Below are 21378 nucleotides of genomic sequence, written 5' to 3'. Positions count from 1 at the left end.
AGTATCAGTATATGTGGAGCTATGTGGACATTTTGAGTTCGATCTTCACCTTATATAAGAACTACTGAATCATGAATCAGGCTGTAATCTGGAAGTAAACTTTACCTTCCTGTAGCTCCAGTGGCGCAATCGGTTAGCGCACGGTACTTATAAGACAGTATATGTGAAGCTATGCCGAGGTTGTGAGTTCGATCCTCACCTGGAGCAGAGATTTTAAGAATCACTATCGACTCCCTTGAGTGGATTCCTTATTGTCTTACTTATATAAGAACTACTGAATCATGAATCTTGCATTTGCCTGGAACTAAACTGTCTTACAGCATCTCCAGTTGCGCAATCGGGTAGCGCACGGTACTTATAAAGCAGTATCAGTATATGTGGAGCTATGTTGACATTTTGAGTTCGATCTTCACCTTATATAAGAACTACTGACACATGAATCAGGCAGTAATCCGGAAGTAAACTCTCCATTACAGTAGTTCCAGTGGCGCCATCGGTTAGAGCACAGAACTTGTGAAACAGTATATGTGAAGCTATGCCAAGCATGTGAGTTGGATCCTCACCTATAGCAGAATTCTTTGTGTCTTACTTATATAAGAACTACTGAATTATGAATCATGCAATTGCCTGGAACTAAACAGTTTTACAGCATCTCCAGTGGGGCAATCGGTTAGCACACAGTACTCATAAGGCAGTATCAGTATATGTGTAGCTATGTTGACATTTTGAGTTCGATCTTCACGTTATATAAGAACTACTGAATCATGAATCAGGCTGTAATCTGGAAGTAAACTTTACATTACAATAACTCCAGTGGCGCAATCGGTTAGCGCACGGTACTTATAAGACAGTATATGTGAAGCTATGCCAAGGTTGTGAGTTCGATCCTCACCTGGAGCAGAGATTTTAAGAATCACTATCGACTCCCTTGAGTGGATTCCTTATTGTCTTACTTATATAAGAACTACTGAATCATGAATCTTGCATTTGCCTGGATCTAAACTGTCTTACAGCATCTCCAGTGGCGCAATCGGGTAGTGCACTGTACTTATAAAGCAGTATCAGTATATGTGGAGCTATGTTGACATTTTGAGTTCGATCTTCACCTTATATAAGAACTACTGACACATGAATCAGGCAGTAATCCGGAAGTAAACTCTGCGTTTCAATAGCTCCAGTGGCGCCATTGGTTAGCACACAGAACTTGTGAAGCAGTATATGTGAAGCTATGCCAAGCATGTGAGTTGGATCCTCACCTATAGCAGAATTCTTTGTGTCTTACTTATATAAGAACTACTGAATTATGAATCGTGCAATTGCCTGGAACTAAACAGTTTTACAGCATCTCCAGTGGGGCAATCGGTTAGCACACAGTACTCATAAGGCAGTATCAGTATATGTGGAGCTATGTTGACATTTTGAGTTCGATCTTCACCTTATATAAGAACTACTGAATCATGAATCAGGCTGTAATCTGGAAGTAAACTTTACATTGCTATAGCTCCAGTGGCGCAATCGGTTAGCGCACGGTACTTATAAGACAGTATATGTGAAGCTATGCCGAGGTTGTGAGTTCGATCCTCACCTGGAGCAGAGATTTTAAGAATCACTATCGACTCCCTTGAGTGGATTCCTTATTGTCTTACTTATATAAGAACTACTGAATCATGAATCTTGCATTTGCCTGGAACTAAACTGTCTTACAGCATCTCCAGTTGCGCAATCGGGTAGCGCACGGTACTTATAAAGCAGTATCAGTATATGTGGAGCTATGTTGACATTTTGAGTTCGATCTTCACCTTATATAAGAACTACTGACACATGAATCAGGCAGTAATCCGGAAGTAAACTCTCCATTACAGTAGTTCCAGTGGCGCCATCGGTTAGAGCACAGAACTTGTGAAACAGTATATGTGAAGCTATGCCAAGCATGTGAGTTGGATCCTCACCTATAGCAGAATTCTTTGTGTCTTACTTATATAAGAACTACTGAATTATGAATCATGCAATTGCCTGGAACTAAACAGTTTTACAGCATCTCCAGTGGGGCAATCGGTTAGCACACAGTACTCATAAGGCAGTATCAGTATATGTGTAGCTATGTTGACATTTTGAGTTCGATCTTCACGTTATATAAGAACTACTGAATCATGAATCAGGCTGTAATCTGGAAGTAAACTTTACATTACAATAACTCCAGTGGCGCAATCGGTTAGCGCACGGTACTTATAAGACAGTATATGTGAAGCTATGCCAAGGTTGTGAGTTCGATCCTCACCTGGAGCAGAGATTTTAAGAATCACTATCGACTCCCTTGAGTGGATTCCTTATTGTCTTACTTATATAAGAACTACTGAATCATGAATCTTGCATTTGCCTGGATCTAAACTGTCTTACAGCATCTCCAGTGGCGCAATCGGGTAGTGCACTGTACTTATAAAGCAGTATCAGTATATGTGGAGCTATGTTGACATTTTGAGTTCGATCTTCACCTTATATAAGAACTACTGACACATGAATCAGGCAGTCATCCGGAAGTAAACTCTGCGTTTCAATAGCTCCAGTGGCGCCATTGGTTAGCACACAGAACTTGTGAAGCAGTATATGTGAAGCTATGCCAAGCATGTGAGTTCGATCCTCACCTATAGCAGAATTCTTTGTGTCTTACTTATATAAGAACTACTAAATTATGAATCATGCAATTGCCTGGAACTAAACAGTTTTACAGCATCTCCAGTGGGGCAATCGGTTAGCACACAGTACTCATAAGGCAGTATCAGTATATGTGGAGCTATGTGGACATTTTGAGTTCGATCTTCACCTTATATAAGAACTACTGAATCATGAATCAGGCTGTAATCTGGAAGTAAACTTTACCTTGCTATAGCTCCAGTGGCGCAATCGGTTAGCGCACGGTACTTATAAGACAGTATATGTGAAGCTATGCCGAGGTTGTGAGTTCGATCCTCACCTGGAGCAGAGATTTTAAGAATCACTATCGACTCCCTTGAGTGGATTCCTTATTGTCTTACTTATATAAGAACTACTGAATCATGAATCTTGCATTTGCCTGGAACTAAACTGTCTTACAGCATCTCCAGTTGCGCAATCGGGTAGCGCACGGTACTTATAAAGCAGTATCAGTATATGTGGAGCTATGTTAACATTTTGAGTTCGATCTTCACCTTATATAAGAACTACTGACACATGAATCAGGCAGTAATCCGGAAGTAAACTCTCCATTACAATAGTTCCAGTGGCGCCATCGGTTAGCGCACAGAACTTGTGAAGCAGTATATGTGAAGCTATGCCAAGCATGTGAGTTGGATCCTCACCTATAGCAGAATTCTTTGTGTCTTACTTATATAAGAACTACTGAATTATGAATCATGCAATTGCCTGGAACTAAACAGTTTTACAGCATCTCCAGTGGGGCAATCGGTTAGCACACAGTACTCATAAGGCAGTATCAGTATATGTGTAGCTATGTTGACATTTTGAGTTCGATCTTCACCTTATATAAGAACTACTGAATCATGAATCAGGCTGTAATCTGGAAGTAAACTTTACATTACAATAACTCCAGTGGCGCAATCGGTTAGCGCACGGTACTTATAAGACAGTATATGTGAAGCTATGCCAAGGTTGTGAGTTCGATCCTCACCTGGAGCAGAGATTTTAAGAATCACTATCGACTCCCTTGAGTGGATTCCTTATTGTCTTACTTATATAAGAACTACTGAATCATGAATCTTGCATTTGCCTGGATCTAAACTGTCTTACAGCATCTCCAGTGGCGCAATCGGGTAGTGCACTGTACTTATAAAGCAGTATCAGTATATGTGGAGCTATGTTGACATTTTGAGTTCGATCTTCACCTTATATAAGAACTACTGACACATGAATCAGGCAGTCATCCGGAAGTAAACTCTGCGTTTCAATAGCTCCAGTGGCGCCATTGGTTAGCACACAGAACTTGTGAAGCAGTATATGTGAAGCTATGCCAAGCATGTGAGTTGGAATCTCACCTATAGCAGAATTCTTTGTGTCTTACTTATATAAGAACTACTGAATTATGAATCATGCAATTGCCTGGAACTAAACAGTTTTACAGCATCTCCAGTGGGGCAATCGGTTAGCACACAGTACTCATAAGGCAGTATCAGTATATGTGGAGCTATGTTGACATTTTGAGTTCGATCTTCACCTTATATAAGAACTACTGAATCATGAATCAGGCTGTAATCTGGAAGTAAACTTTACATTGCTATAGCTCCAGTGGCGCAATCGGTTAGCGCACGGTACTTATAAGACAGTATATGTGAAGCTATGCCGAGGTTGTGAGTTCGATCCTCACCTGGAGCAGAGATTTTAAGAATCACTATCGACTCCCTTGAGTGGATTCCTTATTGTCTTACTTATATAAGAACTACTGAATCATGAATCTTGCATTTGCCTGGAACTAAACTGTCTTACAGCATCTCCAGTGGCGCAATCGGGTAGCGCACGGTACTTATAAAGCAGTATCAGTATATGTGGAGCTATGTTGACATTTTTAGTTCGATCTTCACCTTATATAAGAACTACTGACACATGAATCAGGCAGTAATCCGGAAGTAAACTCTGCATTACAGTAGCTCCAGTGGCGCCATTGGTTAGCACACAGAACTTGTGAAGCAGTATATGTGAAGCTATGCCAAGCATGTGAGTTCGATCCTCACCTATAGCAGAATTCTTTGTGTCTTACTTATATAAGAACTACTAAATTATGAATCATGCAATTGCCTGGAACTAAACAGTTTTACAGCATCTCCAGTGGGGCAATCGGTTAGCACACAGTACTCATAAGGCAGTATCAGTATATGTGGAGCTATGTTGACATTTTGAGTTCGATCTTCACCTTATATAAGAACTACTGAATCATGAATCAGGCTGTAATCTGGAAGTAAACTTTACATTGTTATAGCTCCAGTGGCGCAATCGGTTAGCGCACGGTACTTATAAGACAGTATATGTGAAGCTATGCCGAGGTTGTGAGTTCGATCCTCACCTGGAGCAGATATTTTAAGAATCACTATCAACTCCCTTGAGTGGATTCCTTATTGTCTTACTTATATAAGAACTACTGAATCATGAATCTTGCATTTGCCTGGAACTAAACTGTCTTACAGCATCTCCAGTTGCGCAATCGGGTAGCGCACGGTACTTATAAAGCAGTATCAGTATATGTGGAGCTATGTTGACATTTTTAGTTCGATCTTCACCTTATATAAGAACTACTGACACATGAATCAGGCAGTAATCCGGAAGTAAACTCTCCATTACAATAGTTCCAGTGGCGCCATCGGTTAGCGCACAGAACTTGTGAAGCAGTATATGTGAAGCTATGCCAAGCATGTGAGTTGGATCCTCACCTATAGCAGAATTCTTTGTGTCTTACTTATATAAGAACTACTGAATTATGAATCATGCAATTGCCTGGAACTAAACAGTTTTACAGCATCTCCAGTGGGGCAATCGGTTAGCACACAGTACTCATAAGGCAGTATCAGTATATGTGGAGCTATGTTGACATTTTGAGTTCGATCTTCACCTTATATAAGAACTACTGAATCATTAATCAGGCTGTAATCTGGAAGTAAACTTTACATTGCTATAGCTCCAGTGGCGCAATCGGTTAGCGCACGGTACTTATAAGACAGTATATGTGAAGCTATGCCGAGGTTGTGAGTTCGATCCTCACCTGGAGCAGAGATTTTAAGAATCACTATCGACTCCCTTGAGTGGATTCCTTATTGTCTTACTTATATAAGAACTACTGAATCATGAATCTTGCATTTGCCTGGAACTAAACTGTCTTACAGCATCTCCAGTTGCGCAATCGGGTAGCGCACGGTACTTATAAAGCAGTATCAGTATATGTGGAGCTATGTTGACATTTTGAGTTCGATCTTCACCTTATATAAGAACTACTGACACATGAATCAGGCAGTAATCCGGAAGTAAACTCTCCATTACAGTAGTTCCAGTGGCGCCATCGGTTAGAGCACAGAACTTGTGAAACAGTATATGTGAAGCTATGCCAAGCATGTGAGTTGGATCCTCACCTATAGCAGAATTCTTTGTGTCTTACTTATATAAGAACTACTGAATTATGAATCATGCAATTGCCTGGAACTAAACAGTTTTACAGCATCTCCAGTGGGGCAATCGGTTAGCACACAGTACTCATAAGGCAGTATCAGTATATGTGGAGCTATGTGGACATTTTGAGTTCGATCTTCACCTTATATAAGAACTACTGAATCATGAATCAGGCTGTAATCTGGAAGTAAACTTTACCTTGCTATAGCTCCAGTGGCGCAATCGGTTAGCGCACGGTACTTATAAGACAGTATATGTGAAGCTATGCCGAGGTTGTGAGTTCGATCCTCACCTGGAGCAGAGATTTTAAGAATCACTATCGACTCCCTTGAGTGGATTCCTTATTGTCTTACTTATATAAGAACTACTGAATCATGAATCTTGCATTTGCCTGGAACTAAACTGTCTTACAGCATCTCCAGTTGCGCAATCGGGTAGCGCACGGTACTTATAAAGCAGTATCAGTATATGTGGAGCTATGTTAACATTTTGAGTTCGATCTTCACCTTATATAAGAACTACTGACACATGAATCAGGCAGTAATCCGGAAGTAAACTCTCCATTACAATAGTTCCAGTGGCGCCATCGGTTAGCGCACAGAACTTGTGAAGCAGTATATGTGAAGCTATGCCAAGCATGTGAGTTGGATCCTCACCTATAGCAGAATTCTTTGTGTCTTACTTATATAAGAACTACTGAATTATGAATCATGCAATTGCCTGGAACTAAACAGTTTTACAGCATCTCCAGTGGGGCAATCGGTTAGCACACAGTACTCATAAGGCAGTATCAGTATATGTGTAGCTATGTTGACATTTTGAGTTCGATCTTCACCTTATATAAGAACTACTGAATCATGAATCAGGCTGTAATCTGGAAGTAAACTTTACATTACAATAACTCCAGTGGCGCAATCGGTTAGCGCACGGTACTTATAAGACAGTATATGTGAAGCTATGCCAAGGTTGTGAGTTCGATCCTCACCTGGAGCAGAGATTTTAAGAATCACTATCGACTCCCTTGAGTGGATTCCTTATTGTCTTACTTATATAAGAACTACTGAATCATGAATCTTGCATTTGCCTGGATCTAAACTGTCTTACAGCATCTCCAGTGGCGCAATCGGGTAGTGCACTGTACTTATAAAGCAGTATCAGTATATGTGGAGCTATGTTGACATTTTGAGTTCGATCTTCACCTTATATAAGAACTACTGACACATGAATCAGGCAGTCATCCGGAAGTAAACTCTGCGTTTCAATAGCTCCAGTGGCGCCATTGGTTAGCACACAGAACTTGTGAAGCAGTATATGTGAAGCTATGCCAAGCATGTGAGTTGGATCCTCACCTATAGCAGAATTCTTTGTGTCTTACTTATATAAGAACTACTGAATTATGAATCATGCAATTGCCTGGAACTAAACAGTTTTACAGCATCTCCAGTGGGGCAATCGGTTAGCACACAGTACTCATAAGGCAGTATCAGTATATGTGGAGCTATGTTGACATTTTGAGTTCGATCTTCACCTTATATAAGAACTACTGAATCATGAATCAGGCTGTAATCTGGAAGTAAACTTTACATTGCTATAGCTCCAGTGGCGCAATCGGTTAGCGCACGGTACTTATAAGACAGTATATGTGAAGCTATGCCGAGGTTGTGAGTTCGATCCTCACCTGGAGCAGAGATTTTAAGAATCACTATCGACTCCCTTGAGTGGATTCCTTATTGTCTTACTTATATAAGAACTACTGAATCATGAATCTTGCATTTGCCTGGAACTAAACTGTCTTACAGCATCTCCAGTGGCGCAATCGGGTAGCGCACGGTACTTATAAAGCAGTATCAGTATATGTGGAGCTATGTTGACATTTTTAGTTCGATCTTCACCTTATATAAGAACTACTGACACATGAATCAGGCAGTAATCCGGAAGTAAACTCTGCATTACAGTAGCTCCAGTGGCGCCATTGGTTAGCACACAGAACTTGTGAAGCAGTATATGTGAAGCTATGCCAAGCATGTGAGTTCGATCCTCACCTATAGCAGAATTCTTTGTGTCTTACTTATATAAGAACTACTAAATTATGAATCATGCAATTGCCTGGAACTAAACAGTTTTACAGCATCTCCAGTGGGGCAATCGGTTAGCACACAGTACTCATAAGGCAGTATCAGTATATGTGGAGCTATGTTGACATTTTGAGTTCGATCTTCACCTTATATAAGAACTACTGAATCATGAATCAGGCTGTAATCTGGAAGTAAACTTTACATTGTTATAGCTCCAGTGGCGCAATCGGTTAGCGCACGGTACTTATAAGACAGTATATGTGAAGCTATGCCGAGGTTGTGAGTTCGATCCTCACCTGGAGCAGATATTTTAAGAATCACTATCAACTCCCTTGAGTGGATTCCTTATTGTCTTACTTATATAAGAACTACTGAATCATGAATCTTGCATTTGCCTGGAACTAAACTGTCTTACAGCATCTCCAGTTGCGCAATCGGGTAGCGCACGGTACTTATAAAGCAGTATCAGTATATGTGGAGCTATGTTGACATTTTTAGTTCGATCTTCACCTTATATAAGAACTACTGACACATGAATCAGGCAGTAATCCGGAAGTAAACTCTCCATTACAATAGTTCCAGTGGCGCCATCGGTTAGCGCACAGAACTTGTGAAGCAGTATATGTGAAGCTATGCCAAGCATGTGAGTTGGATCCTCACCTATAGCAGAATTCTTTGTGTCTTACTTATATAAGAACTACTGAATTATGAATCATGCAATTGCCTGGAACTAAACAGTTTTACAGCATCTCCAGTGGGGCAATCGGTTAGCACACAGTACTCATAAGGCAGTATCAGTATATGTGGAGCTATGTTGACATTTTGAGTTCGATCTTCACCTTATATAAGAACTACTGAATCATGAATCAGGCTGTAATCTGGAAGTAAACTTTACATTGCTATAGCTCCAGTGGCGCAATCGGTTAGCGCACGGTACTTATAAGACAGTATATGTGAAGCTATGCCGAGGTTGTGAGTTCGATCCTCACCTGGAGCAGAGATTTTAAGAATCACTATCGACTCCCTTGAGTGGATTCCTTATTGTCTTACTTATATAAGAACTACTGAATCATGAATCTTGCATTTGCCTGGAACTAAACTGTCTTACAGCATCTCCAGTTGCGCAATCGGGTAGCGCACGGTACTTATAAAGCAGTATCAGTATATGTGGAGCTATGTTGACATTTTGAGTTCGATCTTCACCTTATATAAGAACTACTGACACATGAATCAGGCAGTAATCCGGAAGTAAACTCTCCATTACAGTAGTTCCAGTGGCGCCATCGGTTAGAGCACAGAACTTGTGAAACAGTATATGTGAAGCTATGCCAAGCATGTGAGTTGGATCCTCACCTATAGCAGAATTCTTTGTGTCTTACTTATATAAGAACTACTGAATTATGAATCATGCAATTGCCTGGAACTAAACAGTTTTACAGCATCTCCAGTGGGGCAATCGGTTAGCACACAGTACTCATAAGGCAGTATCAGTATATGTGGAGCTATGTGGACATTTTGAGTTCGATCTTCACCTTATATAAGAACTACTGAATCATGAATCAGGCTGTAATCTGGAAGTAAACTTTACCTTGCTATAGCTCCAGTGGCGCAATCGGTTAGCGCACGGTACTTATAAGACAGTATATGTGAAGCTATGCCGAGGTTGTGAGTTCGATCCTCACCTGGAGCAGAGATTTTAAGAATCACTATCGACTCCCTTGAGTGGATTCCTTATTGTCTTACTTATATAAGAACTACTGAATCATGAATCTTGCATTTGCCTGGAACTAAACTGTCTTACAGCATCTCCAGTTGCGCAATCGGGTAGCGCACGGTACTTATAAAGCAGTATCAGTATATGTGGAGCTATGTTAACATTTTGAGTTCGATCTTCACCTTATATAAGAACTACTGACACATGAATCAGGCAGTAATCCGGAAGTAAACTCTCCATTACAATAGTTCCAGTGGCGCCATCGGTTAGCGCACAGAACTTGTGAAGCAGTATATGTGAAGCTATGCCAAGCATGTGAGTTGGATCCTCACCTATAGCAGAATTCTTTGTGTCTTACTTATATAAGAACTACTGAATTATGAATCATGCAATTGCCTGGAACTAAACAGTTTTACAGCATCTCCAGTGGGGCAATCGGTTAGCACACAGTACTCATAAGGCAGTATCAGTATATGTGTAGCTATGTTGACATTTTGAGTTCGATCTTCACCTTATATAAGAACTACTGAATCATGAATCAGGCTGTAATCTGGAAGTAAACTTTACATTACAATAACTCCAGTGGCGCAATCGGTTAGCGCACGGTACTTATAAGACAGTATATGTGAAGCTATGCCAAGGTTGTGAGTTCGATCCTCACCTGGAGCAGAGATTTTAAGAATCACTATCGACTCCCTTGAGTGGATTCCTTATTGTCTTACTTATATAAGAACTACTGAATCATGAATCTTGCATTTGCCTGGATCTAAACTGTCTTACAGCATCTCCAGTGGCGCAATCGGGTAGTGCACTGTACTTATAAAGCAGTATCAGTATATGTGGAGCTATGTTGACATTTTGAGTTCGATCTTCACCTTATATAAGAACTACTGACACATGAATCAGGCAGTCATCCGGAAGTAAACTCTGCGTTTCAATAGCTCCAGTGGCGCCATTGGTTAGCACACAGAACTTGTGAAGCAGTATATGTGAAGCTATGCCAAGCATGTGAGTTGGATCCTCACCTATAGCAGAATTCTTTGTGTCTTACTTATATAAGAACTACTGAATTATGAATCATGCAATTGCCTGGAACTAAACAGTTTTACAGCATCTCCAGTGGGGCAATCGGTTAGCACACAGTACTCATAAGGCAGTATCAGTATATGTGGAGCTATGTTGACATTTTGAGTTCGATCTTCACCTTATATAAGAACTACTGAATCATGAATCAGGCTGTAATCTGGAAGTAAACTTTACATTGTTATAGCTCCAGTGGCGCAATCGGTTAGCGCACGGTACTTATAAGACAGTATATGTGAAGCTATGCCGAGGTTGTGAGTTCGATCCTCACCTGGAGCAGATATTTTAAGAATCACTATCAACTCCCTTGAGTGGATTCCTTATTGTCTTACTTATATAAGAACTACTGAATCATGAATCTTGCATTTGCCTGGAACTAAACTGTCTTACAGCATCTCCAGTTGCGCAATCGGGTAGCGCACGGTACTTATAAAGCAGTATCAGTATATGTGGAGCTATGTTGACATTTTTAGTTCGATCTTCACCTTATATAAGAACTACTGACACATGAATCAGGCAGTAATCCGGAAGTAATCTCTCCATTACAATAGTTCCAGTGGCGCCATCGGTTAGCGCACAGAACTTGTGAAGCAGTATATGTGAAGCTATGCCAAGCATGTGAGTTGGATCCTCACCTATAGCAGAATTCTTTGTGTCTTACTTATATAAGAACTACTGAATTATGAATCATGCAATTGCCTGGAACTAAACAGATAAGGCAGTATCAGTATATGTGGAGCTATGTTGACATTTTGAGTTCGATCTTCACCTTATATAAGAACTACTGAATCATGAATCAGGCTGTAATCTGGAAGTAAACTTTACATTGCTATAGCTCCAGTGGCGCAATCGGTTAGCGCACGGTACTTATAAGACAGTATATGTGAAGCTATGCCGAGGTTGTGAGTTCGATCCTCACCTGGAGCAGAGATTTTAAGAATCACTATCGACTCCCTTGAGTGGATTCCTTATTGTCTTACTTATATAAGAACTACTGAATCATGAATCTTGCATTTGCCTGGAACTAAACTGTCTTACAGCATCTCCAGTTGCGCAATCGGGTAGCGCACGGTACTTATAAAGCAGTATCAGTATATGTGGAGCTATGTTGACATTTTGAGTTCGATCTTCACCTTATATAAGAACTACTGACACATGAATCAGGCAGCTAATCCGGAAGTAAACCTCTCCATTACAGTAGTTCCAGTGGCGCCATCGGTTAGAGCACAGAACTTGTGAAACAGTATATGTGAAGCTATGCCAAGCATGTGAGTTGGATCCTCACCTATAGCAGAATTCTTTGTGTCTTACTTATATAAGAACTACTGAATTATGAATCATGCAATTGCCTGGAACTAAACAGTTTTACAGCATCTCCAGTGGGGCAATCGGTTAGCACACAGTACTCCATACGGCAGTATCAGTATATGTGGAGCTATGTGGACATTTTGAGTTCGATCTTCACCTTATATAAGAACTACTGAATCATGAATCAGGCTGTAATCTGGAAGTAAACTTTGACCTTGCTATAGCTCCAGTGGCGCAATCGGTTAGCGCACGGTACTTATAAGACAGTATATGTGAAGCTATGCCGAGGTTGTGAGTTCGATCCCTCACCTGGAGCAGAGATTTTAAGAATCACTATCGACTCCCTTGAGTGGATTCCTTATTGTCTTACTTATATAAGAACTACTGAATCATGAATCTTGCATTTGCCTGGAACTAAACTGTCTTACAGCATCTCCCAGTTGCGCAATCGGGTAGCGCACGGTACTTATAAAAGCAGTATCAGTATATGTGGAGCTATGTTAACATTTTGAGTTCGATCTTCACCTTATATAAGAACTACTGACACATGAATCAGGCAGTAATCCGGAAGTAAACTCTCCATTACAATAGTTCCAGTGGCGCCATCGGTTAGCGCACAGAACTTGTGAAGCAGTATATGTGAAGCTATGCCAAGCATGTGAGTTGGATCCTCACCTATAGCAGAATTCTTTGTGTCTTACTTATATAAGAACTACTGAATTATGAATCATGCAATTGCCTGGAACTAAACAGTTTTACAGCATCTCCAGTGGGGCAATCGGTTAGCACACAGTACTCATAAGGCAGTATCAGTATATGTGTAGCTATGTTGACATTTTGAGTTCGATCTTCACCTTATATAAGAACTACTGAATCATGAATCAGGCTGTAATCTGGAAGTAAACTTTACATTACAATAACTCCAGTGGCGCAATCGGTTAGCGCACCGGTACTTATAAGACAGTATATGTGAAGCTATGCCAAGGTTGTGAGTTCGATCCTCACCTGGAGCAGAGATTTAAGAATCACTATCGACTCCCTTGAGTGGATTCCTTATTGTCTTACTTATATAAGAACTACTGAATCATGAATCTTGCATTTGCCTGGATCTAAACTGTCTTACAGCATCTCCAGTGGCGCAATCGGGTAGTGCACTGTACTTATAAAGCAGTATCAGTATATGTGGAGCTATGTTGACATTTTGAGTTCGATCTTCACCTTATATAAGAACTACTGACACATGAATCAGGCAGTCATCCGGAAGTAAACTCTGCGTTTCAATAGCTCCAGTGGCGCCATTGGGTTAGCACACAGAACTTGTGAAGCAGTATATGTGAAGCTATGCCAAGCATGTGAGTTGGATCCTCACCTATAGCAGAATTCTTTGTGTCTTACTTATATAAGAACTACTGAATTATGAATCATGCAATTGCCCTGGAACTAAACAGTTTTACAGCATCTCCAGTGGGGCAATCGGTTAGCACACAGTACTCATAAGGCAGTATCAGTATATGTGGAGCTATGTTGACATTTTGAGTTCGATCTTCACCTCTTATATAAGAACTACTGAATCATGAATCAGGCTGTAATCTGGAAGTAAACTTTACATAGTATCAGTATATGTGTAGCTATGTTGACATTTTGAGTTCGATCTTCACCTTATATAAGAACTACTGAATCATGAATCAGGCTGTAATCTGGAAGTAAACTTTACATTACAATAACTCCAGTGGCGCAATCGGTTAGCGCACGGTACTTATAAGACAGTATATGTGAAGCTATGCCAAGGTTGTGAGTTCGATCCTCACCTGGAGCAGAGATTTTAAGAATCACTATCGACTCCCTTGAGTGGATTCCTTATTGTCTTACTTATATAAGAACTACTGAATCATGAATCTTGCATTTGCCTGGATCTAAACTGTCTTACAGCATCTCCAGTGGCGCAATCGGGTAGTGCACTGTACTTATAAAGCAGTATCAGTATATGTGGAGCTATGTTGACATTTTGAGTTCGATCTTCACCTTATATAAGAACTACTGACACATGAATCAGGCAGTCATCCGGAAGTAAACTCTGCGTTTCAATAGCTCCAGTGGCGCCATTGGTTAGCACACAGAACTTGTGAAGCAGTATATGTGAAGCTATGCCAAGCATGTGAGTTGGATCCTCACCTATAGCAGAATTCTTTGTGTCTTACTTATATAAGAACTACTGAATTATGAATCATGCAATTGCCTGGAACTAAACAGTTTTACAGCATCTCCAGTGGGGCAATCGGTTAGCACACAGTACTCATAAGGCAGTATCAGTATATGTGGAGCTATGTTGACATTTTGAGTTCGATCTTCACCTTATATAAGAACTACTGAATCATGAATCAGGCTGTAATCTGGAAGTAAACTTTACATTGCTATAGCTCCAGTGGCGCAATCGGTTAGCGCACGGTACTTATAAGACAGTATATGTGAAGCTATGCCGAGGTTGTGAGTTCGATCCTCACCTGGAGCAGAGATTTTAAGAATCACTATCGACTCCCTTGAGTGGATTCCTTATTGTCTTACTTATATAAGAACTACTGAATCATGAATCTTGCATTTGCCTGGAACTAAACTGTCTTACAGCATCTCCAGTGGCGCAATCGGGTAGCGCACGGTACTTATAAAGCAGTATCAGTATATGTGGAGCTATGTTGACATTTTTAGTTCGATCTTCACCTTATATAAGAACTACTGACACATGAATCAGGCAGTAATCCGGAAGTAAACTCTGCATTACAGTAGCTCCAGTGGCGCCATTGGTTAGCACACAGAACTTGTGAAGCAGTATATGTGAAGCTATGCCAAGCATGTGAGTTCGATCCTCACCTATAGCAGAATTCTTTGTGTCTTACTTATATAAGAACTACTAAATTATGAATCATGCAATTGCCTGGAACTAAACAGTTTTACAGCATCTCCAGTGGGGCAATCGGTTAGCACACAGTACTCATAAGGCAGTATCAGTATATGTGGAGCTATGTTGACATTTTGAGTTCGATCTTCACCTTATATAAGAACTACTGAATCATGAATCAGGCTGTAATCTGGAAGTAAACTTTACATTGTTATAGCTCCAGTGGCGCAATCGGTTAGCGCACGGTACTTATAAGACAGTATATGTGAAGCTATGCCGAGGTTGTGAGTTCGATCCTCACCTGGAGCAGATATTTTAAGAATCACTATCAACTCCCTTGAGTGGATTCCTTATTGTCTTACTTATATAAGAACTACTGAATCATGAATCTTGCATTTGCCTGGAACTAAACTGTCTTACAGCATCTCCAGTTGCGCAATCGGGTAGCGCACGGTACTTATAAAGCAGTATCAGTATATGTGGAGCTATGTTGACATTTTTAGTTCGATCTTCACCTTATATAAGAACTACTGACACATGAATCAGGCAGTAATCCGGAAGTAAACTCTCCATTACAATAGTTCCAGTGGCGCCATCGGTTAGCGCACAGAACTTGTGAAGCAGTATATGTGAAGCTATGCCAAGCATGTGAGTTGGATCCTCACCTATAGCAGAATTCTTTGTGTCTTACTTATATAAGAACTACTGAATTATGAATCATGCAATTGCCTGGAACTAAACAGTTTTACAGCATCTCCAGTGGGGCAATCGGTTAGCACACAGTACTCATAAGGCAGTATCAGTATATGTGGAGCTATGTTGACATTTTGAGTTCGATCTTCACCTTATATAAGAACTACTGAATCATGAATCAGGCTGTAATCTGGAAGTAAACTTTACATTGCTATAGCTCCAGTGGCGCAATCGGTTAGCGCACGGTACTTATAAGACAGTATATGTGAAGCTATGCCGAGGTTGTGAGTTCGATCCTCACCTGGAGCAGAGATTTTAAGAATCACTATCGACTCCCTTGAGTGGATTCCTTATTGTCTTACTTATATAAGAACTACTGAATCATGAATCTTGCATTTGCCTGGAACTAAACTGTCTTACAGCATCTCCAGTTGCGCAATCGGGTAGCGCACGGTACTTATAAAGCAGTATCAGTATATGTGGAGCTATGTTGACATTTTGAGTTCGATCTTCACCTTATATAAGAACTACTGACACATGAATCAGGCAGTAATCCGGAAGTAAACTCTCCATTACAGTAGTTCCAGTGGCGCCATCGGTTAGAGCACAGAACTTGTGAAACAGTATATGTGAAGCTATGCCAAGCATGTGAGTTGGATCCTCACCTATAGCAGAATTCTTTGTGTCTTACTTATATAAGAACTACTGAATTATGAATCATGCAATTGCCTGGAACTAAACAGTTTTACAGCATCTCCAGTGGGGCAATCGGTTAGCACACAGTACTCATAAGGCAGTATCAGTATATGTGGAGCTATGTGGACATTTTGAGTTCGATCTTCACCTTATATAAGAACTACTGAATCATGAATCAGGCTGTAATCTGGAAGTAAACTTTACCTTGCTATAGCTCCAGTGGCGCAATCGGTTAGCGCACGGTACTTATAAGACAGTATATGTGAAGCTATGCCGAGGTTGTGAGTTCGATCCTCACCTGGAGCAGAGATTTTAAGAATCACTATCGACTCCCTTGAGTGGATTCCTTATTGTCTTACTTATATAAGAACTACTGAATCATGAATCTTGCATTTGCCTGGAACTAAACTGTCTTACAGCATCTCCAGTTGCGCAATCGGGTAGCGCACGGTACTTATAAAGCAGTATCAGTATATGTGGAGCTATGTTAACATTTTGAGTTCGATCTTCACCTTATATAAGAACTACTGACACATGAATCAGGCAGTAATCCGGAAGTAAACTCTCCATTACAATAGTTCCAGTGGCGCCATCGGTTAGCGCACAGAACTTGTGAAGCAGTATATGTGAAGCTATGCCAAGCATGTGAGTTGGATCCTCACCTATAGCAGAATTCTTTGTGTCTTACTTATATAAGAACTACTGAATTATGAATCATGCAATTGCCTGGAACTAAACAGTTTTACAGCATCTCCAGTGGGGCAATCGGTTAGCACACAGTACTCATAAGGCAGTATCAGTATATGTGTAGCTATGTTGACATTTTGAGTTCGATCTTCACCTTATATAAGAACTACTGAATCATGAATCAGGCTGTAATCTGGAAGTAAACTTTACATTACAATAACTCCAGTGGCGCAATCGGTTAGCGCACGGTACTTATAAGACAGTATATGTGAAGCTATGCCAAGGTTGTGAGTTCGATCCTCACCTGGAGCAGAGATTTTAAGAATCACTATCGACTCCCTTGAGTGGATTCCTTATTGTCTTACTTATATAAGAACTACTGAATCATGAATCTTGCATTTGCCTGGATCTAAACTGTCTTACAGCATCTCCAGTGGCGCAATCGGGTAGTGCACTGTACTTATAAAGCAGTATCAGTATATGTGGAGCTATGTTGACATTTTGAGTTCGATCTTCACCTTATATAAGAACTACTGACACATGAATCAGGCAGTCATCCGGAAGTAAACTCTGCGTTTCAATAGCTCCAGTGGCGCCATTGGTTAGCACACAGAACTTGTGAAGCAGTATATGTGAAGCTATGCCAAGCATGTGAGTTGGATCCTCACCTATAGCAGAATTCTTTGTGTCTTACTTATATAAGAACTACTGAATTATGAATCATGCAATTGCCTGGAACTAAACAGTTTTACAGCATCTCCAGTGGGGCAATCGGTTAGCACACAGTACTCATAAGGCAGTATCAGTATATGTGTAGCTATGTTGACATTTTGAGTTCGATCTTCACCTTATATAAGAACTACTGAATCATGAATCAGGCTGTAATCTGGAAGTAAACTTTACATTACAATAACTCCAGTGGCGCAATCGGTTAGCGCACGGTACTTATAAGACAGTATATGTGAAGCTATGCCAAGGTTGTGAGTTCGATCCTCACCTGGAGCAGAGATTTTAAGAATCACTATCGACTCCCTTGAGTGGATTCCTTATTGTCTTACTTATATAAGAACTACTGAATCATGAATCTTGCATTTGCCTGGATCTAAACTGTCTTACAGCATCTCCAGTGGCGCAATCGGGTAGTGCACTGTACTTATAAAGCAGTATCAGTATATGTGGAGCTATGTTGACATTTTGAGTTCGATCTTCACCTTATATAAGAACTACTGACACATGAATCAGGCAGTCATCCGGAAGTAAACTCTGCGTTTCAATAGCTCCAGTGGCGCCATTGGTTAGCACACAGAACTTGTGAAGCAGTATATGTGAAGCTATGCCAAGCATGTGAGTTGGATCCTCACCTATAGCAGAATTCTTTGTGTCTTACTTATATAAGAACTACTGAATTATGAATCATGCAATTGCCTGGAACTAAACAGTTTTACAGCATCTCCAGTGGGGCAATCGGTTAGCACACAGTACTCATAAGGCAGTATCAGTATATGTGGAGCTATGTTGACATTTTGAGTTCGATCTTCACCTTATATAAGAACTACTGAATCATGAATCAGGCTGTAATCTGGAAGTAAACTTTACATTGCTATAGCTCCAGTGGCGCAATCGGTTAGCGCACGGTACTTATAAGACAGTATATTTGAAGCTATGCCGAGGTTGTGAGTTCGATCCTCACCTGGAGCAGAGATTTTAAGAATCACTATCGACTCCCTTGAGTGGATTCCTTATTGTCTTACTTATATAAGAACTACTGAATCATGAATCTTGCATTTGCCTGGAACTAAACTGTCTTACAGCATCTCCAGTGGCGCAATCGGGTAGCGCACGGTACTTATAAAGCAGTATCAGTATATGTGGAGCTATGTTGACATTTTTAGTTCGATCTTCACCTTATATAAGAACTACTGACACATGAATCAGGCAGTAATCCGGAAGTAAACTCTGCATTACAGTAGCTCCAGTGGCGCCATTGGTTAGCACACAGAACTTGTGAAGCAGTATATGTGAAGCTATGCCAAGCATGTGAGTTCGATCCTCACCTATAGCAGAATTCTTTGTGTCTTACTTATATAAGAACTACTAAATTATGAATCATGCAATTGCCTGGAACTAAACAGTTTTACAGCATCTCCAGTGGGGCAATCGGTTAGCACACAGTACTCATAAGGCAGTATCAGTATATGTGGAGCTATGTTGACATTTTGAGTTCGATCTTCACCTTCTATAAGAACTACTGAATCATGAATCAGGCTGTAATCTGGAAGTAAACTTTACATTGTTATAGCTCCAGTGGCGCAATCGGTTAGCGCACGGTACTTATAAGACAGTATATGTGAAGCTATGCCGAGGTTGTGAGTTCGATCCTCACCTGGAGCAGATATTTTAAGAATCACTATCAACTCCCTTGAGTGGATTCCTTATTGTCTTACTTATATAAGAACTACTGAATCATGAATCTTGCATTTGCCTGGAACTAAACTGTCTTACAGCATCTCCAGTTGCGCAATCGGGTAGCGCACGGTACTTATAAAGCAGTATCAGTATATGTGGAGCTATGTTGACATTTTTAGTTCGATCTTCACCTTATATAAGAACTACTGACACATGAATCAGGCAGTAATCCGGAAGTAATCTCTCCATTACAATAGTTCCAGTGGCGCCATCGGTTAGCGCACAGAACTTGTGAAGCAGTATATGTGAAGCTATGCCAAGCATGTGAGTTGGATCCTCACCTATAGCAGAATTCTTTGTGTCTTACTTATATAAGAACTACTGAATTATGAATCATGCAATTGCCTGGAACTAAACAGTTTTACAGCATCTCCAGTGGGGCAATCGGTTAGCACACAGTACTCATAAGGCAGTATCAGTATATGTGGAGCTATGTTGACATTTTGAGTTCGATCTTCACCTTATATAAGAACTACTGAATCATGAATCAGGCTGTAATCTGGAAGTAAACTTTACATTGCTATAGCTCCAGTGGCGCAATCGGTTAGCGCACGGTACTTATAAGACAGTATATGTGAAGCTATGCCGAGGTTGTGAGTTCGATCCTCACCTGGAGCAGAGATTTTAAGAATCACTATCGACTCCCTTGAGTGGATTCCTTATTGTCTTACTTATATAAGAACTACTGAATCATGAATCTTGCATTTGCCTGGAACTAAACTGTCTTACAGCATCTCCAGTTGCGCAATCGGGTAGCGCACGGTACTTATAAAGCAGTATCAGTATATGTGGAGCTATGTTGACATTTTGAGTTCGATCTTCACCTTATATAAGAACTACTGACACATGAATCAGGCAGTAATCCGGAAGTAAACTCTCCATTACAGTAGTTCCAGTGGCGCCATCGGTTAGAGCACAGAACTTGTGAAACAGTATATGTGAAGCTATGCCAAGCATGTGAGTTGGATCCTCACCTATAGCAGAATTCTTTGTGTCTTACTTATATAAGAACTACTGAATTATGAATCATGCAATTGCCTGGAACTAAACAGTTTTACAGCATCTCCAGTGGGGCAATCGGTTAGCACACAGTACTCATAAGGCAGTATCAGTATATGTGGAGCTATGTGGACATTTTGAGTTCGATCTTCACCTTATATAAGAACTACTGAATCATGAATCAGGCTGTAATCTGGAAGTAAACTTTACCTTGCTATAGCTCCAGTGGCGCAATCGGTTAGCGCACGGTACTTATAAGACAGTATATGTGAAGCTATGCCGAGGTTGTGAGTTCGATCCTCACCTGGAGCAGAGATTTTAAGAATCACTATCGACTCCCTTGAGTGGATTCCTTATTGTCTTACTTATATAAGAACTACTGAATCATGAATCTTGCATTTGCCTGGAACTAAACTGTCTTACAGCATCTCCAGTTGCGCAATCGGGTAGCGCACGGTACTTATAAAGCAGTATCAGTATATGTGGAGCTATGTTAACATTTTGAGTTCGATCTTCACCTTATATAAGAACTACTGACACATGAATCAGGCAGTAATCCGGAAGTAAACTCTCCATTACAATAGTTCCAGTGGCGCCATCGGTTAGCGCACAGAACTTGT

The 21378-nt window shown here is 40.5% G+C and overlaps 30 non-coding genes across 30 annotated transcripts; all 30 read left to right on the top strand.

The window, feature by feature from the left end:
* The first annotated feature begins 114 nt into the window (after positions 1–114).
* Positions 115–207, top strand: trnai-uau (transfer RNA isoleucine (anticodon UAU)). Its single transcript is given in 2 exon segments — positions 115–152; positions 172–207. It is a non-coding gene; the product is annotated as a tRNA-Ile (tRNA).
* Positions 208–807: 600 nt separating this feature from the next.
* On the top strand, positions 808–900 carry trnai-uau (transfer RNA isoleucine (anticodon UAU)). Its single transcript is given in 2 exon segments — positions 808–845; positions 865–900. It is a non-coding gene; the product is annotated as a tRNA-Ile (tRNA).
* A 600-nt stretch (positions 901–1500) lies between these two features.
* On the top strand, positions 1501–1593 carry trnai-uau (transfer RNA isoleucine (anticodon UAU)). The gene is given in 2 exon segments: positions 1501–1538; positions 1558–1593. It is a non-coding gene; the product is annotated as a tRNA-Ile (tRNA).
* Positions 1594–2193: 600 nt separating this feature from the next.
* Positions 2194–2286, top strand: trnai-uau (transfer RNA isoleucine (anticodon UAU)). The gene is given in 2 exon segments: positions 2194–2231; positions 2251–2286. It is a non-coding gene; the product is annotated as a tRNA-Ile (tRNA).
* Positions 2287–2886: 600 nt separating this feature from the next.
* trnai-uau (transfer RNA isoleucine (anticodon UAU)) lies at positions 2887–2979 on the top strand. Its single transcript is given in 2 exon segments — positions 2887–2924; positions 2944–2979. It is a non-coding gene; the product is annotated as a tRNA-Ile (tRNA).
* Positions 2980–3579: 600 nt separating this feature from the next.
* Positions 3580–3672, top strand: trnai-uau (transfer RNA isoleucine (anticodon UAU)). Its single transcript is given in 2 exon segments — positions 3580–3617; positions 3637–3672. It is a non-coding gene; the product is annotated as a tRNA-Ile (tRNA).
* Positions 3673–4272: 600 nt separating this feature from the next.
* trnai-uau (transfer RNA isoleucine (anticodon UAU)) lies at positions 4273–4365 on the top strand. Its single transcript is given in 2 exon segments — positions 4273–4310; positions 4330–4365. It is a non-coding gene; the product is annotated as a tRNA-Ile (tRNA).
* Positions 4366–4965: 600 nt separating this feature from the next.
* Positions 4966–5058, top strand: trnai-uau (transfer RNA isoleucine (anticodon UAU)). The gene is given in 2 exon segments: positions 4966–5003; positions 5023–5058. It is a non-coding gene; the product is annotated as a tRNA-Ile (tRNA).
* A 600-nt stretch (positions 5059–5658) lies between these two features.
* On the top strand, positions 5659–5751 carry trnai-uau (transfer RNA isoleucine (anticodon UAU)). The gene is given in 2 exon segments: positions 5659–5696; positions 5716–5751. It is a non-coding gene; the product is annotated as a tRNA-Ile (tRNA).
* A 600-nt stretch (positions 5752–6351) lies between these two features.
* trnai-uau (transfer RNA isoleucine (anticodon UAU)) lies at positions 6352–6444 on the top strand. The gene is given in 2 exon segments: positions 6352–6389; positions 6409–6444. It is a non-coding gene; the product is annotated as a tRNA-Ile (tRNA).
* A 600-nt stretch (positions 6445–7044) lies between these two features.
* On the top strand, positions 7045–7137 carry trnai-uau (transfer RNA isoleucine (anticodon UAU)). Its single transcript is given in 2 exon segments — positions 7045–7082; positions 7102–7137. It is a non-coding gene; the product is annotated as a tRNA-Ile (tRNA).
* A 600-nt stretch (positions 7138–7737) lies between these two features.
* trnai-uau (transfer RNA isoleucine (anticodon UAU)) lies at positions 7738–7830 on the top strand. The gene is given in 2 exon segments: positions 7738–7775; positions 7795–7830. It is a non-coding gene; the product is annotated as a tRNA-Ile (tRNA).
* A 600-nt stretch (positions 7831–8430) lies between these two features.
* trnai-uau (transfer RNA isoleucine (anticodon UAU)) lies at positions 8431–8523 on the top strand. Its single transcript is given in 2 exon segments — positions 8431–8468; positions 8488–8523. It is a non-coding gene; the product is annotated as a tRNA-Ile (tRNA).
* A 600-nt stretch (positions 8524–9123) lies between these two features.
* On the top strand, positions 9124–9216 carry trnai-uau (transfer RNA isoleucine (anticodon UAU)). Its single transcript is given in 2 exon segments — positions 9124–9161; positions 9181–9216. It is a non-coding gene; the product is annotated as a tRNA-Ile (tRNA).
* A 600-nt stretch (positions 9217–9816) lies between these two features.
* Positions 9817–9909, top strand: trnai-uau (transfer RNA isoleucine (anticodon UAU)). Its single transcript is given in 2 exon segments — positions 9817–9854; positions 9874–9909. It is a non-coding gene; the product is annotated as a tRNA-Ile (tRNA).
* Positions 9910–10509: 600 nt separating this feature from the next.
* Positions 10510–10602, top strand: trnai-uau (transfer RNA isoleucine (anticodon UAU)). Its single transcript is given in 2 exon segments — positions 10510–10547; positions 10567–10602. It is a non-coding gene; the product is annotated as a tRNA-Ile (tRNA).
* Positions 10603–11202: 600 nt separating this feature from the next.
* Positions 11203–11295, top strand: trnai-uau (transfer RNA isoleucine (anticodon UAU)). Its single transcript is given in 2 exon segments — positions 11203–11240; positions 11260–11295. It is a non-coding gene; the product is annotated as a tRNA-Ile (tRNA).
* A 555-nt stretch (positions 11296–11850) lies between these two features.
* On the top strand, positions 11851–11943 carry trnai-uau (transfer RNA isoleucine (anticodon UAU)). Its single transcript is given in 2 exon segments — positions 11851–11888; positions 11908–11943. It is a non-coding gene; the product is annotated as a tRNA-Ile (tRNA).
* Positions 11944–12547: 604 nt separating this feature from the next.
* trnai-uau (transfer RNA isoleucine (anticodon UAU)) lies at positions 12548–12641 on the top strand. The gene is given in 2 exon segments: positions 12548–12585; positions 12605–12641. It is a non-coding gene; the product is annotated as a tRNA-Ile (tRNA).
* Positions 12642–14047: 1406 nt separating this feature from the next.
* trnai-uau (transfer RNA isoleucine (anticodon UAU)) lies at positions 14048–14140 on the top strand. The gene is given in 2 exon segments: positions 14048–14085; positions 14105–14140. It is a non-coding gene; the product is annotated as a tRNA-Ile (tRNA).
* Positions 14141–14740: 600 nt separating this feature from the next.
* Positions 14741–14833, top strand: trnai-uau (transfer RNA isoleucine (anticodon UAU)). Its single transcript is given in 2 exon segments — positions 14741–14778; positions 14798–14833. It is a non-coding gene; the product is annotated as a tRNA-Ile (tRNA).
* A 600-nt stretch (positions 14834–15433) lies between these two features.
* Positions 15434–15526, top strand: trnai-uau (transfer RNA isoleucine (anticodon UAU)). Its single transcript is given in 2 exon segments — positions 15434–15471; positions 15491–15526. It is a non-coding gene; the product is annotated as a tRNA-Ile (tRNA).
* Positions 15527–16126: 600 nt separating this feature from the next.
* Positions 16127–16219, top strand: trnai-uau (transfer RNA isoleucine (anticodon UAU)). The gene is given in 2 exon segments: positions 16127–16164; positions 16184–16219. It is a non-coding gene; the product is annotated as a tRNA-Ile (tRNA).
* A 600-nt stretch (positions 16220–16819) lies between these two features.
* trnai-uau (transfer RNA isoleucine (anticodon UAU)) lies at positions 16820–16912 on the top strand. Its single transcript is given in 2 exon segments — positions 16820–16857; positions 16877–16912. It is a non-coding gene; the product is annotated as a tRNA-Ile (tRNA).
* Positions 16913–17512: 600 nt separating this feature from the next.
* Positions 17513–17605, top strand: trnai-uau (transfer RNA isoleucine (anticodon UAU)). Its single transcript is given in 2 exon segments — positions 17513–17550; positions 17570–17605. It is a non-coding gene; the product is annotated as a tRNA-Ile (tRNA).
* Positions 17606–18205: 600 nt separating this feature from the next.
* trnai-uau (transfer RNA isoleucine (anticodon UAU)) lies at positions 18206–18298 on the top strand. Its single transcript is given in 2 exon segments — positions 18206–18243; positions 18263–18298. It is a non-coding gene; the product is annotated as a tRNA-Ile (tRNA).
* A 600-nt stretch (positions 18299–18898) lies between these two features.
* trnai-uau (transfer RNA isoleucine (anticodon UAU)) lies at positions 18899–18991 on the top strand. Its single transcript is given in 2 exon segments — positions 18899–18936; positions 18956–18991. It is a non-coding gene; the product is annotated as a tRNA-Ile (tRNA).
* A 600-nt stretch (positions 18992–19591) lies between these two features.
* On the top strand, positions 19592–19684 carry trnai-uau (transfer RNA isoleucine (anticodon UAU)). The gene is given in 2 exon segments: positions 19592–19629; positions 19649–19684. It is a non-coding gene; the product is annotated as a tRNA-Ile (tRNA).
* A 600-nt stretch (positions 19685–20284) lies between these two features.
* Positions 20285–20377, top strand: trnai-uau (transfer RNA isoleucine (anticodon UAU)). The gene is given in 2 exon segments: positions 20285–20322; positions 20342–20377. It is a non-coding gene; the product is annotated as a tRNA-Ile (tRNA).
* Positions 20378–20977: 600 nt separating this feature from the next.
* Positions 20978–21070, top strand: trnai-uau (transfer RNA isoleucine (anticodon UAU)). Its single transcript is given in 2 exon segments — positions 20978–21015; positions 21035–21070. It is a non-coding gene; the product is annotated as a tRNA-Ile (tRNA).
* The last annotated feature ends 308 nt before the right edge of the window (positions 21071–21378 follow it).

The sequence above is a fragment of the Brachyhypopomus gauderio genome, unplaced genomic scaffold (genome assembly GCF_052324685.1).
Source record: "Brachyhypopomus gauderio isolate BG-103 unplaced genomic scaffold, BGAUD_0.2 sc119, whole genome shotgun sequence".
In the NCBI taxonomy this organism is placed as follows: domain Eukaryota; kingdom Metazoa; phylum Chordata; class Actinopteri; order Gymnotiformes; family Hypopomidae; genus Brachyhypopomus; species Brachyhypopomus gauderio.
Note: the sequence above shows the minus strand (reverse complement) of the source record. Positions and strands in the feature narration are given on the sequence as shown.